This window comes from Sceloporus undulatus, chromosome 5, assembly GCF_019175285.1.
Source record: "Sceloporus undulatus isolate JIND9_A2432 ecotype Alabama chromosome 5, SceUnd_v1.1, whole genome shotgun sequence".
In the NCBI taxonomy this organism is placed as follows: domain Eukaryota; kingdom Metazoa; phylum Chordata; class Lepidosauria; order Squamata; family Phrynosomatidae; genus Sceloporus; species Sceloporus undulatus.
Window position 1 is genome coordinate 15,594,951 of NC_056526.1, and position 4,138 is coordinate 15,599,088.

General features: G+C 40.0%; 1 non-coding gene across 1 annotated transcript; it reads left to right on the forward strand.

The window, feature by feature from the left end:
* Positions 1-697: 697 nt before the first annotated feature.
* On the forward strand, positions 698-803 carry LOC121932364. Its single transcript, XR_006104331.1, has one exon. It is a non-coding gene; the product is annotated as a U6 spliceosomal RNA (small nuclear RNA).
* The last annotated feature ends 3,335 nt before the right edge of the window (positions 804-4,138 follow it).

Here is a 4,138-nt window from a genome sequence, read left to right on the forward strand (position 1 = left end):
CCTGGTGCAACGACGGCGCCACTTAGGCCCGTCTGTAAGGCGCCTATGATTCCTTCCAGAACAGTATGGGAGGTGGCATGGGACAGGAGCCAGGAGGAAGCTACAGAAAGAAAGAGAAACGGGGGGGGGGGGGGAATTGCCCCTTTTCTATACAGTATTTCTACAGGTGTTCTGTCCCTCTTGCAAATGGAAAGGATGCTCTGGATCCACATTATTATGAATTCTTCGTCATCCCCATTCACAATAATCTCAATAATGGTTTCTTTCCTGAGATCTGCAAAAGGAATGTGTCCATTTAGAAAAAGGAGAGAAGTGGCATTGTCCTTTAAGAGTTCTCTCCTAAAATGGAGGTTTTTTTCTCCCTCCACCCATTTGTCCAAGAGCCTAAAGCTGGAACAACATACTACATCCTTCTAGGATTCTAATTAAATAGACAGATAGGATGCTGATAGTATCAGCTTTCTGTAATAAAAACTATTGATATTGTTGACCTGGAAGATTTTTATCTGCCACAGACAGAAAAAGATGGACAAGTCTAAAACTGAAGAAGGTTGCATGAGGAGGATGGAATGAAGCAGGGGGAGGGAGAGACAGTATGAAATGTTTCCTGCCCCCTCCCAAATCATCTTGTATCTATTGACCAAAGACTCTGGCATTATGGGAGAAAATTTAATTAACATTAATCACCAACCTTAGTGTTCTCTCTTGGCAGAGCATATTCTAAAACTGGAATGAAAGGGAAAAGATTAGTGTTGCACCTATGCAAAGATGCCATGCAAATTCAGGAAGCATACTGTAGCTCATCCAGGGAAGTATGGCTACTGGAGATGAAAGAAATAGATTTAATTACTTAATACTAATTAATTAATTGATTAATATTAAATAATTAAATCTATTTCTTTCATTTAATTAATTAGATAAAATTATTTCAACCCATTGATAGAATCCACCAGCAGAGTGGATTTTCCTTTCAATATCAGGCGGGACAGTGTAAGAGAAAGCAAAGCTGGGTCTCCTGTTAGGAGAAAGGTGAGGTAATACATACATACATACGTACATACATACATAAAAGTCTACTCTCTGGATAACTTTGCTTTGAACAGATCACAAGTCATGATTGAAATCACCCAGTCAGGTTAGCCTTTGGACAGGTAAAAGTATAAGAGGACTTCCTGTTCTAGTTCAGTTTTGCTATACAACTTGGAGTGTATGTCTATACTGCACAGTCTTACCATCTTCATGCCACTTCCACTGTCATGACTCCATCATATGGAAGCCCAGGATTTTGTAATTTCAGAAGAGGCACAGACTTTAACAGGACCCCTGGTGGTGCAGTGGTTAAATGCTGGTACTGCCATCACAAGGTTGTGAGTTCGATCCCAGGCAGGACTCCAAGGTCCACTCAGCCTTCCATCCTTTTGTAGGTTGGTAAAATGAGTACCCAGCTTGTTGGGGGTAATTGGCTTACACATTGTAAACAGCTTAGGGAGTGCTAGTTCAATGATAAGTGATATAGAAAAGTACTTGCTATTGCTATTACTATTGCTATTCTGCTAGAGAGCAGTACTTCAGGGGAATTAATGTCTTTCCACCAAACTACAAACCCAAGTTTCCATAAAATAGAGCTACATGGCACCAAGATGCTATAATTGTGAAGTGTGGACTCTTGGTCTTCTTGAGGACTGATTGTTCTTTGTCCTTGAATTCCATTGTGCTCTTTGGTGTTGTCTCTTGATTTCATTATTGATTGTGACTTTCTGTCAAGGATGTCCCTTGACTCTAGTTTCTTGATTGGGTGCATGTCTATCCCAGTTTGGGCCACTGTCGGTGGCTCAGTTCTGACAATCTGACACTAGTTTGTTGTTTTGAATGAACCCAACTTCATGAACTCATCCAAAACACTTCTCTGCCAATGGAAAGGTAATAACAGGCTTCCAGGTAATTAGTGGGCATTGTTCTAACTCATAATATTGGAAATATTTTCTCCTTGAACAGCTGGCAAAAACCATTGCTAGTAGATATAGCTGCCCCAAGAACCTCTCACTTCTATAAATGGAAAACCTTGTTAACATCAATGGGAACTCATGGGAAGAAATTAACATAACTACAGTAAGTTGTTAGGATGATGGGTTTTTTCAGTGACCTATGGTGGAAATGTCAGCTTTTCCTTTTCTTTCCTTAACCAGCAATTTGTAATGAATGAATCAACCAAATATCAAACTAATAACTCAGAAAGGGCACTTTGGACTCCAAAAGGGTCAAGATGTGAAAAGACAGAGTGGTGACCTTTTGTTGCCCTCCAACAGAAAATTCAAATGGAGCTATATTTCCTTTCTTGACAGCACATAAGATGGGAGGCACCACATATCAAGTTGCTATTTCAGTCCGGATGAATGATGTTATTATGCCATGATCTACAGTCTAGTGAAATAAAAGTTAAGCAACCTAGTCTTTCACATCCAGTTTGATCCCAGTTTGTGCAGAGTTTGAGCCTCTGGTGATAATTTGAAATGACTAAATTTTACATTTCAGACATGGAATCCTATGTACTTTTTCAGTACCGACATTACATAGTATGGTAACTAAACCTGCTGCCACACTGCACAAATAATACAGCTTGACATCACTTTAACTGCTATGGCTCCATGCTATGGAATCCTGGGATTTGTAGTTTGTTGTGGCATCAGAGCTCTCTGACAGAAACGCTACATAGCTCAAATAACTAAAATCCACAAATTCCATAGCATTGGAATCCATATCATTCCATAGCATTCAGCCATGGCAATTAAAACAATGTCAAACTGCAATAATTCTGTAGTGTAGATGCAGCCTGAGTCTTGTGTGCTACCATTCCCAAAACGAACACAAAATTCATGCCAGCATATTAGACTTAAAAGCCAGCTATGAGTTTAGTTATGGAATAGAGAAAGTCCAAATCCCTATAAAATAGCAGCACATGGATATCTGTATTATTTTGTAAACCAAACTTTGGCAAATCCAATCCCATCCAAACTGATCTGATCATCCTGGATTAAAATGCTTACTGGAACACAGTATTTCAGAACCTTTGATTCTTCCCAAATGTCCTGATGCACGTTTTGGATAGGAAATATGCCAGAATTCATTAATATGTATGTTTTGAGAGAAAATATACTTACAAATGCATTTTTGAAAGAAAATACATGGAGTGGAATATATCCTGTTGTTGGTCCCAACTAGAATAAACCCAAAGAATCAATGGAATTTGGCCACATGTTGACACACTATTGAATAATCTTTTGAATGAGTCCCTCCTCATAATAGAATTTAGGCAAATATGAACACTGTTGTTATTAATTGTTGTTAATTGCCAACAAGTTGACTTTGATTTATGTTGCCCCTATGGATGAGAGGGATGTGGTGTCTTAGTGGTTAAGATGCCAGTTCTGATGATTGGAAGATTGGAAGGTAGGCAGTTCGAGGCCCGAGTGCTGCATGATGGGGTGAGCTCCTATCACTAGTCCCAGCTTCTGCCAACCTAGCTGTTTGGAAGCAGTAGGAAGGTAACAGTGTTTGGTGCAGTCATGCTGGCCACATGACCACCAGAGCAGTCCTTCGGCTTAGAAACGGAGATGAGCACTGCTTCCTACAGTCGGTTACAACTAGTCATTCATGTCAAGGGACTACCTTTACCTTTATGAATAAGAGACCTCTCAGTCACCCTGTTGTCAATAGCCCTGTTCATGTCTTGCAAATTCAGGACTGTGACTTCCATGATTCATTCTATCTACCTGTAATGTAGCCCTCCTCTTTCTCTCTGCTTTCTAGATGTCCAAGCATTATTTTATTTTCTAATGAGTCATATCTTCTCAAGATATGTACAAAGTACAACTTCAGCTTAGTTCGCTTGGCTTCCAGGGAGAGTTCAGGCTTGATTTGCTCATAGACCTAGTTATTGGGTTGGGTTTTTTTGGTGGTCTATAATATCCACACACACTCTCAGCCTCAAAGGAAGGCAAAGGCAAAACTCTCATGTGAATAAGTCTCGCCAAGAAAACCCTGTGATGGGTTCACCTTAGGGTCTCCTTAAGTCAGAAATGACTTGAAAGCACACAATGGCAAATGGTATCGGCAGAACTGTCCTCCAGCACCACATTTC